Consider the following 12,719-nt stretch of genomic DNA (forward strand, 5'->3'; position numbering starts at 1 on the left):
GAGTCTAAAAACAAAATATTAAATTTAGTTACCAACCATTCTAAATTTAACCGTTATTTATGTAGAGGAGTAGTGAAGTATTAAGACAATAAGTTTCATAATAATAAATATTATTAAATCATATTTCAAGAATTGTCAGTAACTAGATGTATCAGACTATCAGTAATTCAGTATTCACTTAAAATTTCCATGTTTTTCCTCAAATTTCCATCATTTTTCTTGATTATTTACCGAAACCGATATATCCTCGATATTTCCTCGAAACTATCATTGTGATCAACAAAGAAACGCATCCTACAATCAATATGTTTGTTAGGCGCGCAGTTGGCACTTGGCAGCATGGCTCAAGTTTATTTACTTTTCCTGACAAACTAATCACACTTAAGACGTTCTGATTATAGTTCTTCTCCCGAATTTAATTTTTACTTTTATAATCAAGCAAAATACTGGTTAAATAAATTTGAGGATCGTCTCCATTAAAAATATCACTGCACTAGATAAAGACAATGCCTATACACGTACGATATAGATTTTCTGGTTTAACCAAACAAGATACAGAAGAGAGCAATGCAAGCATTAGGAATAGAACTTCCAGGAACTGGGGCAGTCTTCATTAGTTAATATTTTTTGTTTCTACTTTTTTGAAGAGTAGAACATAGTTTAGTAGTTCTGGAAATTGGTTGCAATTTGAAATGAGTTAGTGTTAAATAAGAAATGAATGCACGAGGCTCTGAAATTAATTTCCAAAAGTGTATTTAATTTATTGTTTTCTCCAATTTTGCAATTATTTGCTCTCTACATCCGGTCAAAATGTGTAAACAAGACGTTGCTTTGGTTTGTTGGTGTACATGTAGCGGCAAGGAAATGAAATTTAAGTTCATAGAAGTGAACAATCACTACCTAAACTGCGAAATGCAAACTAAAAAAAGATGCAACTCAATCCCAACCACGATCATTCATAGATGGCCAGCGCCACAATATGAGTAGAGAAAACACATCACTTTGTAACTAAGATCAAGTAAACAAAAGTAGATAAATGTAGTAATAGCAATATGTGGCTGAAACTTTTATTTAATACTGGCTGAATTAATGATTACATATATCTGAACCCCACGCCATGTCACTTGGACGCTTGGTGAAGGAAGATCAAAGCTGCAACCAGAACCACTGGGATTATAAGCATAACAGCGACGGACGGGGGCTGCAGAGGACCGATGAGCAGGGGCAGAAAAAGGACAGAACCGACCACCACCAAGGCCAGAAGAATAACAATCATCCCGTAATCAGTTTGATAGTTGTCCATCCTTGAAACAATGTTTTTCTGTCAAATTAGAATCCGAAGTTTCAAAGGAATGAATGGGGAACCCTATGGACGTTGGTGTATATATAATGTTGATGGTATCTTTTGGTGTAGGGTTACAACGTTTGGCTGGTTAGGGATGCATGCAAACTGATTATGTAGACACCCTTTCATTATACGGTTGAAGGAAGGCAACTGTTCGATGCCGGACGGAAGGGTGCGTCAGATCGGAACAAGCCCATGTCCGTTTGACATATGGGCCACAAAAGCCCGCCAAAATTCAATCTAACTGAGAGATGATGAAATTTGCAATGGGGAGCTTTGCCTGCTCCTCTGCTTTCTTCATGGTGATAATTCAAATGAGAGAATTCGAGATCAATCACCATCATCTTCTGTCCACACTCCTCTGACCTCTTGTCCATTCTCTCTTTCCTCAACCTCTTCCTGGACTCTTTCATCTTCAACCTCTCTCCTCTTCGCTCAAACTCGGCAGTCTCCTCCCACTCCTTTCGCTTCCGCTCTCCCTCTCTCTTCTTCTTCAGGGAACTCTTCGATAGTGCTGCTGACGAGCAATTGCGAGGCTTTCTGTCCATTTTTCGCTTTCTCGATTATGGAATATGGAGATGCCTCAAAGCCCTACTCTTCCTCCTTTGGACATTTTCTTCTTGCCACTTCCACTCTGGGCCTTTAAACACTTACTGTTATCTAAACCGTATCAAGCCGTTTTGCCAAACAACCGAGTTGCCATTTTTTTTAGTTAGATTACTTATTATTCGCTTATCCTAGATTTAAATCCAACAAAAGTTGTGCACAATTAAGTACAAATTAATTGACTACCAAAACATGAATTTCATACTTTTTTATGTTGTGTAGAGTAAACTTAAATGAAGTTGCGAAATAATTGAAAAAATAAGATATAAGCTGTGATTTCAGTATGACTTCCATATTGTTTGGTTTCATGATTAACTTTAATAAAAACGATATTGAAAAAAGAGTGAAGAATGAATATCTTTTTCCTCATTATCATTCGGTCATTTACACTTGGTGCATCATCCTAATGTGTGACATACTTTAGTACTATCATATCTTCCCACCATGCCACCATTTTCTAGCTCTACAGGCGATCCTCTTTAGGAGCCTTGGAAGACTGGATAATGGATATTGACCAAGAAGGGTTTTCCACTAGAAAAAAATGTCCAAAAATGGTGAACTTTGGGACATTAAAGTTTCTGGCCAAGAAGTACCTTTTACTCTAGACCTGAGGACTTGTATTGCTACTCAATCCCCTTATATACGGTATACAAAGATTATATTGCAAATGCCTTAGCTCCTACCATTGAGTAGCCATCTCTCTGAACGACAGGAACACAAAATAACTGAAACCCAGTTGATCAAGCATTGAAACAACCAAAAGTTTTGAGTGTAACCATGGTACCGAGATACATTGCGCTCCCCACAATAATCTACATTGTGATACTGGTAGTGTTGACCACATGTTGGGCCCTCCGTGCCCCTTCATGATTTACTAAAGATAAACATAATTGAATTGTCGATACTTTTTTTACCCCCTCCGTGCCCCTTCAGTTTACCCCCTTGAGGTTTGGAGGTGTCATCATTTCACCCCCTCTACTTTCAATTTTGAATTTTTACCCCCTAAACTTTCCAATTTCAATCAGCTGTGTCCAATTTCTCCTATTCCGACTAAAGTCAACGTTAACTTTGACTTTTGAGGGGTAAAATGGTCATTTCAAGATAAAAAATATATAAAATAAAATATAAAAATAAAAATAAAATCTTCTTCTTTTTTTTTCTGTTTCTTCATTTTTAATTTTAATTTTTTTAAATTTTTTTATTTAATTTTTTTTTTCAACCTATACACCACAAGTTATAATAGGTTTATAAAAACAAAAAAATTACTTTAGGTGGTTAAAAACCGCTCGCTGGTCTACGATATTTGTGATATATTTCCGATAAAGTGAAGAATTTTAGGATATATCCCCAATAAAGTGAAGAAATATCTGTAAAAAATAATTTTACACTTTATCTGTAAATAAATATCTGTATATCCCCAATAAAGTGAAGAAATATGTGTATAAAATCATTTTCGGTCTACAATATTTGTGATATATCTCCAATAAAGTGAAAAAATTTAGGATATATCCCCAATAAAGTGAAGCAATATCTGTAAAAATAATTTTACAATTTATCTGTAAATATCTGTATATCCCCAATAAAGTGAAGAAATATCTGTGTAAAATCATTTTTTACAGATATTTATTTACAGATAAAGTGTAAAATTATTTTTTACATATATTTCTTCACTTTATTGGGGATGAATCCTAAAATTCTTCACTTTATCAGAGATATATCACAAATATCGTAGACTAGCGAGTGTGTAAAATCATTTTTTACATATATTTATTTATAGATAAAGTGTAAAATTATTTTTTACAAATATTTCTTCACTTTATTGGGGATATATCCTAAAATTCTTCACTTTATCGGAGATATATCATAAATATCGTAGACCAGCGAGTGACTTTCAACCACCTAGAGTATTTTTTTTGTTTTTAAAAACCTATTATAATTTTTGGTGTATAGGTTGAAGACAAAAAAAAAAATGAAGAAATAGAAAAGAAAAAAAAAACTAAGAAACAGAAAAAAAAAAAAAAAAAAAAAAAAAAGATTTTATTTTTATTTTTTTATTATTTTATTTTATTTTATATATTTTTTATCTTGAAATGACCATTTTACCCCTCAAAAGTCAAAGTTAACGTTGACTTTGGACGGAATAGGAGAAATTGGACACGGCTGATTGAAATTGGAAAGTTTAGGGGGTAAAAATTCAAAATTGAAAGTAGAGGGGGTGAAATGATGACACCCCCAAACCTCAGGGGGGTAAACTGAACTTAATCCTTTTTTTTTTTTTTTTCCAGAGGGACCGATGAGTCTCATAGATCAAAAGTTTATCATTTCAATCGATAATAAGTTATCAAAAATATTCTTAGATTCTTCAGAGGAACTTAGCAAGCATATGAGCCGATATAGTGACATGCATGTTCGAATCTCAGACTTTCACATCAAGTGAATGAAAATCATTATCTCATCTCAACTTCTAAAATATGAGGCATGCTCTCTAGAAAACTATGCATTATTATTTTGTCAAAATCATTATCGTTAATGACTTGAGTACTAGAGACTCTTTAGTTTGTACCTGTTTGGCTGTGACCAAGTTTGGGCTAGCAAACAATCTCTTTTTGCTGGTGTGATTGTGCGAGCGTGCCAACACCGTGGGTGTGATCGTCAGGGGTGGCCTTGACCTGACTTCTTATCAAAAGCTGTGGACGAGGAGAGCACCAACCTCGTCACAATGTTCTTTTCTAAGCCTTAACAGAATAAGGACTTTTGTTGTGATCACTTGCGTAACCGAATCGATATTGTTGTAGGTTGAGCAGAGCAATCACCGGGAAGTAAGAGAAAGCATAGGGTTTGCTAAAGCGTGACTTTAGCTGCGCTGGGTTGTTAGGGTGTTACCCTAGCTTCGCTGGTTTCAACTAGGTTGAAGGTAGGTTTTCTCTTGAGAGACTTTGGATAATCTGTGCGATTAGTTGATTGAGAGGTTGTGTGATGTTGATCCATCTTAGCCTCTACATGTATAGGCTACTCATTGTAGATTCACCTTCCTAATAGGAGTGAAATACCTTCAAATGATATATTATATTTTAGGCCACAGTTGTTGGCCTTGAATCAAATCAAAACATTTATTAAGTTTTCTCCAATTTTGCGTAGCAATCTTCTAGGCAAGGTTAATTGCGTTAGAAACTAACTCTTGGATGCGCATATTGCAATCTTATAAGTCTGATATTGAAGGATGCTAGCTTCCTTAATTGACCCACCATGAGCAATTATATATATATTCAAAGCGAGGTTAGGGTTTAGGGTCACTTTTAGGATCTGATATATAGATTTTATTCAGAGTGAGGCCTCACTTTGAAATTTCAAAGCGAGGTTAGGGTTTAGGGTCACTTTTTGGTCTCATATTCACATCTCGACCGTTCAGTTTTTAGGTACTAACGTATAGATCATCTATGCAAAATTTCAGCCAAATTGATGATCTTTAAGATATCTAATTCACTTAAACAAGTGGACGAACTGAATCTGTCCAACCTAAACCGTACTAGCTTTAAGGCAGTTATCAATGCCTTAACGACTATCAATTTGGTTGAAATTTTGCAGAGATGATCTATACATTAGTAACTAAAAACTGAACGGTCAAGATGTGGAAATGCGACCGAAAAGTGACTCTAAACCCTAACCTCGCTCTGGATAGGATCTGTATGTATATAATTGCTCATGCACAGTGGGTCAATTAAGGAAGCTAGCATCCTTCAATATCAGACTTATATGATTGCAATACGTGCATCCAAGAAAGAAAACTAAAACGAAATTAACCTTGCCTAGAAGATTGCTATGCAATTGGAGGCAACTTATTATTGCCCAGCTACTATATGTTATCAAAACTAATAAGTGTTTTGATTTGATTTAAGGCCAATAACTGTGGCTTAAAATATAGTATATCCTTTGAAGGTATTTCATTCCTATTAGGAAGGTGAATCTGTAGTGAGTAGCCTATACATGTCGAGGCTAAGACAGATTAACAACACACAACCTCTCAATCAATTAATCGAACAAATTATCCAAAGTCTCACCGGAGCAAACCTTCCTTCAACCTAGTTGAAACCAGCGAAGCTAGGGTAACGCCCCAGCAACCCAGCGAAGCTAAAGTCACACTTTAGCAAACCCTGTGTTTTCTCTTACTTCCCGGTGATTGCTCTGCTCAACCTACAACGTCGAGTATCTATTCGGTAACACAAGAGATCACAACAAAAGTCTTTATTCTGTTAAGGCATAGAAAAGAACCTTGTGACGAGGTTGGTGCTCTCCTCGTCCACAACGTTTGATAAGAAGTCAAGTTAAGGGACACCCCCGACCATCACACCCACGGTGTTGGCACACTCGCGCAATCACACCAGCAAAAAGAGACTGTTTGCTAGCCCAAACTTGGTCGCAGCCAAACAGGTAAGAGTCTCTAGTGCTCAAGTTATTAACGAATAAGGATTTTAACAAAATAACTTCCCACCTAGGGAGGAAAAAGAAGAACTTCCCACCTAGGGTTTGAGAAATAAGCGCGCAGTAGCTAGAACAAAGGAATTTTTATTTTTTTAATTATTTAGTCGAACTAAACAGGAGGAGAAATAAGGAGTCTTTCCCTTTTTTTGGTGAGATAAGGAGTCTTTTTAGGGTATATATAAATGCATATATAGGCGGGAGAAAATCTACTCCATGGGAGGGAAGTTTTGTTTTTTAATCAATTTTCGTGGAACATATATATAAATGCATATGTGTTAGTATGTCGGACTATGTAAATCAACATTTTTATTATAATATAGGATCGACCGATGAAAAATATTTCATAACATTCTTGTTTAATAAATATGTACTCACCTATTCAAAAAAAAAAAAAAAAAAGTACTCGCTAGTATTCTATTTTTTTTTTCCATCTAGCTATTCTATATATACATTGTATATGATCAATCAATGTCTACTATATACGAATGCATATATGTGTGGAGGGATAGTCATACTATATATGTAGTAATATGTGATCGATAATGAATAGTATTATGTAACAGTATAGTGTGTGTGTAGACAAGCACACATGATCGATCAACAATGAATTGAATATGTATATAGAAGTCTTTTATTAAGGGACATTTTCTTTAGCCATTTTAAGAGATCTCTTGTGAGACCCACTTTTCGATTACATATATCGGCATCTCCACTATTCAATTTTTAGGTATTCATGAGTAGATCACGTGTATAAGTTTTTAGCACAATTGATGATTGTTAAGGTAGTCATAATCGTGATTTACCATTAGGGTTTAGGATTTAGGGTGAAATCTCTCAGTTAGCATGATCTCTTATCTATATAGAACGGAATCTCCTAGTTAGCATCCCAGTTAGCGCGGAATGTTCTAGTTAGCATAATCGTGATTTACCATAGATGATCTCTTATCTACTTCCACAACTAATAATACTGGGTTAGGGCGGAACCTCCCAGTTAGCATGATCTATCGATCAAGTCAAATATAAATCCAATACACACATATGTATTATGTATATGTAACTATGAGACTTATAATATATATATACAGATCCTATCCAGAGCAATGCCTCGCTCTGAAATTTCAGAGCGAGGTTAGGGTTTAGAGTCACTTTTCGATCGCATTTCCACATCTTGACCGTTCAGTTTTTAGTTACTAATGTATAGATCATCTCTGCAAAATTTCAACCAAATTGATGGTCGTTAAGGCATTGATAACTGCCTTAAAGCTAGTACGGTTTAGGTTGGACAGATTCAGTTCGTCCACTTGTTTAAGTGAGTTAGATATCATAAAGATCATCAATTTGGCTGGAATTTTGCATAGATGGTCTATACGTTAGTACCTAAAAACTGAACGGTCGAGATGTGAATATGAGACCAAAAAGTGACCCTAAACCCTAACCTCGCTTTGAAATTTCAAAGCGAGGCCTCGCTCTAGATAAAATCTATATATCAGATCCTATCTAGAGCGATGCCTCGCTCTGAAATTTCAGAGCGAGGTTAGGGTTTATAGTCACTTTTCGGTCGCATTTCCACATCTTGACCGTTCAGTTTTTAGTTACTAATGTATAGATCATCTCTGCAAAATTTCAACCAAATTGATGGTCGTTAAGGCATTGATAACTGCCTTAAAGCTAGTACGGTTTAGGTTGGACAGATTCAGTTCGTCCACTTGTTTAAGTGAGTTAGATATCTTAAAGATCATCAATTTGGCTGAAATTTTGCATAGATGATCTATACGTTAGTACCTAAAAATTGAACGGTCGAGATGTGAATATGAGACCAAAAAGTGACCCTAAACCCTAACCTCGCTTTGAAATTTCAAAGCGAGGCCTCGCTCTAGATAAAATCTATATATACATATATATACAATTCTTCTCAGCTAAGGATATCCTTACCTTAGCCTTAGGAACGGATTTTCAGTTTTTGACTACTTTCCAATCACATATTTACATCTTAACCGTTTAGTTTTTAGGTCCTAATGTATAGATCACTTCTGCAAATTTTCAGCCAAATTGATGATCGTTAAGGTATCGAACTCGATTAAAGCAATGAACGAACCAAATCTATTGAACTGGAACCGTTCGTGTTTATTATTATAAATTGCAGTTTTGAATGCCTTAACGATCATTAATTTGGCTAAAATTTTGCAAAGATGATCTATATATTAGGACCTAAAAACTGAACGGTTAGGATGTGAATATATGATCGAAAAGTGGTCAAAACCTTGAAATCCGTTCCTAAGCTAAGGTAAGGACATCATTAGCCAAGATGGACTGTGTATATATATACACAGATTCAGTTCGTCCATTGGTTTAAGCGAGTTAGATACCTTAAAAATCATCAATTTGGCTGAAATTTGCAGAGATGATCTATACATTAGTACCTACCTAAAAATTTGACGGTCGAGATGTGGATATGAGACCGAAAAGTTACCCTAAACTCTAACCTCACACGTTAATTTCAAAGTGAGGCCTCACTCTGGATAGAATTATATATATATATATATATATATATATATATATATATATATATATATATATATATATATATATATAACAAGATTATATATACATTCCTTGATGATCGCAAGCAAGGTGATTGTTTCCTTTACCCAAATTGTTCATGTCCATGGCACTCCTTAATTGCAATATAAGGTAACTAATTTGATAATTAAGTTGCCTAACCAGCGTTCTGAGCCATAGTCATATTGTACAAACTTGATAATCAAGCAAACTATCATTAATGATCAAATCCTTGATAATTACTAATAAATCAATAAGATCACGATTTGTCTTAAGATTGTTTAATCTCCAAATAAGCTTTATTTAACATTTAAATAATATATTTCAAACTTATCAAAAATATATAGCTTGAGCCACAGATATTGATCCGATTTTCTTCGAGTCACGCATTGTCAGGAAAAATGTTAATTTGGGTTCAAACAGTACGCTCAACGATCTCTCGTAATAATTTTGTACATTTTTACATGTCGCACAGAGAATTAGAAGTTGACTCATCTCTCAAAGAGATATACTTAAAAGTTAAAATATTTCTTTAATGGGGATAATGAACCAAACGAGGAATATCGTACATAAAGCATGTACCGCAAGACGTTTGTACCAATTTTCCTTATTTATTATTCCTTTTGCTTATCCAATACAAAGTTCATCAATAAATGTGAACAACTATTTATTGACCAGACTTGGATGGATTCAAATTTGCTGTCCCCAAAAACCATGTGCCAAGCCTGTCTCCATATTTTGATTGGTCCATTAAGATTAGAAAATGAAAGAAAGATTAAGATAATGATTTTTTTAATCATTCTAAGCCAATTAAAACATGGGGATAGTGTTGGGAGAGGGTTTTTGATACCACCACTAAATAAGAAGCTACCATGTGTGATGAACCATAAACATGACTAACCATGATTAATTTAATTATCAGAAAAGAAGATTTAATAGTAATAAAACTCCTATATTTTAATATTTAGTTATTTATTAATTCAACTAACCTAAACCTTTTCAGCTTCTAGCTAATCATACTTTCCCAGATATCATCTCGATCAAATATCACTCATCCTCATCATCATCTTCTTCTTCTTCTTTTTTCCTCTGGTTCACCCGTTGACAACTTCCTCTGCTCTCTATAGGGGGGAGAGAGAGTTGCAATGGAGCTGAAAGCATAAATTTTTTTCTCAAAGTTTTCAAACCCCAAATACCCCAAGTCGTTAAATTCAATCTCGTTGAAGTCACAGTTATTGGGTTCGTCAATTCTCTAAGTTTGAATCTGAAAGATGGGTTTGTGGCTAATTGCGCAGTTGGTACTCATCACGGGAGAAAAGCAGTCGACAGTGTCGGAGATTGTGTCTCCTTCTTCTGCAGTTCTCTCTCTCCTTCTTTTTAATTGTCATCACTATCTCTCTCATCTTAAGACTAAATGATTGAAAAATTATGTGAAATCCATAGTTGTCAAAGTCTTTACCAGCAGCAGGGCATTCTGTAATAGAATTCATTCCATGACAGGAATTGATCCACCGACAACCACTATCTGTTGCTCCAACTACAGTAAGCCAAGAGGGCAACGTCAATAAACAATCAAATAAATGCAGATAAGCTAATTATAATTCGAAACTGAGATTGATATGGGCAGCATTGAAGAACGGTCTTGCAGATCCAAAGGGATGAATGTGTCAAGGGAATCAGAACATGAGTAATCTCCCCTAGGTCAGAACTCGATCAGAACCATGGATTATATGCCAAGGTTTTCCTATACTCACCCTAAACAAGTTTTCAAGATTGTTCTTCGATGCCAAGCATTCTTGTCGCATTGAGATTTCTGAAATAATGAAATAATAAGCATTACTCAAATCAAATCCCAAAACCTGAGACTCCTGGCAGGGTTCGCTGGGTATGACCGTATGAATGGAGATGAGAGAGAGTATTATTTTTTATTTATTTCTCTCTATTAACCATTAATATTATTAATTTATTTACCTAATTCTAAAATTTAACCTTATAGTGACACTTGGCAAATGTTTATGGAGTGGTGGTATCACCATCTAACCAAAGGTGGTGAGCAAATTTAATTCCGACTTGGATTATCCTAGCTGCTCTTGTTAAGCTCATAAGCAAATAACATTATGATATCGAAACTAAATAAATAAAATTCCTATGACAAATGAAATTAAATTAAATCAAACGATAAAAACAGGTTTTGTCTAGAAGTATAATAGGTAATACCTCCGGATTCCCCAACACGTTTCAGAGGTAAATCACTATATTACTATGACGAGTAGACCATGACACGAAAACAAAAGAAGAAAGGATACTAATATAACAAAATTACAGCAACAAAATTAACAATGAAAATTGATATGATTGTTAAGGAACTAAACCATGATCAACAACGTCGACATCATCCATATGAATTTATGATGATGATGGTTGAGACTAATCCATGGAAGTAAATTAAAGGCTTTGGTGGATAAGTAATTTCTTCTGATAGGCTTTGGTGGCCTGGAGGAGGTACATCTGAACGAATTCCCGATCAGTGATTATAGACCGCCATGACTTTGATACACACTTGCAGCGGCATAAGGCCTCCACTGGTAACCTTGAAAGAATCTCACGTATGATTTTGGGTGGGAGGTTTCTTTGGTTTCCGGTCAACTGGCCGCCGTCTTCCATCTTAATTCTTCAAAAGATAAAAATCTCTTTATGTTTTGAAAAGCTTTAGGGTTTTGAGAAACCTATAAATGTATAGAACAACGTCCATCTTCAGGGGTGGATCTAGGCAGTCCATGGGGAGGACTTAAGCCCACTCGAGAAATTTGGGCTTAAAAAAAAAAAAAAACCACATGTGTGGTTTTTTTTAATTTTTAAAATGGGTATAGGCTGCTGGGTTCCTTTCTCTTCTTCTCTCAGAGTCTCAGAGATCGAAGGCTCCTTCTCTTCTACTCTTCTTCTTCAATTTGGGGCAATCAATTGAATGTAATGTGAGTACGATTCAATTTTCTTCTATTTATTCAATTCAATTTGGAGATATTTTTAGGGTTAAGAATTGATGTTGATTCAATTTTGTGGGTTTTGATTTAGGCATTTAGCAGTGGATTGAAGATTTTTTTGTGTGCTTTTTTGTGGAACACTGGAACTTGCTGTCTTGCTTACGATTTATTGTGGGTTTCTCCTTCTCTTCCTTCCAATTTGATGTGAGGAACTGAGGACTGAGGAACAATGGTTTCGGATTTATTGGTATGGCTTTTAGTTTAATTTTCATGATGGTTTTGGATTTATTGGTATTTTATCTGAATTTGAAAGCGGAATTGGGATTGATTTTGGTAATAAGAAGTGGGAGCTTTGAGCCTTTGAAAGCTTTCGCATTTCGTTGTTGATTTTAAATTTTTAAGGCCACAGACTCTGCCATAGATTCTTTGGTTTTGAGTTTCGACATTGCTGTAATTGTGGTGGTTTTTCAGATATTGGAGCTCCGATTTTGATTTGTTTTTGGATAATTATCAAAGAACACTTCTTCTGACTTAGCAACTAGTTTTTGCTATTTGTCGGCAAAAGATCCGAGTCTGAATCCTCTCTTTCTCAATTCATTATTTTGGCATAAAGAATAATTATTAGGATGGTGCTATTCACACACCTATTTTCTCTATTCACACACCTTCTCTATTTTTCTATTACTTTAATTTAATTTAATTTTTTTAAATTACCCTAACTACCCTCCTTTGTAATTATGTTTATTTTT

This window comes from Rosa rugosa, chromosome 5, assembly GCF_958449725.1.
Source record: "Rosa rugosa chromosome 5, drRosRugo1.1, whole genome shotgun sequence".
NCBI lineage: Eukaryota > Viridiplantae > Streptophyta > Magnoliopsida > Rosales > Rosaceae > Rosa > Rosa rugosa.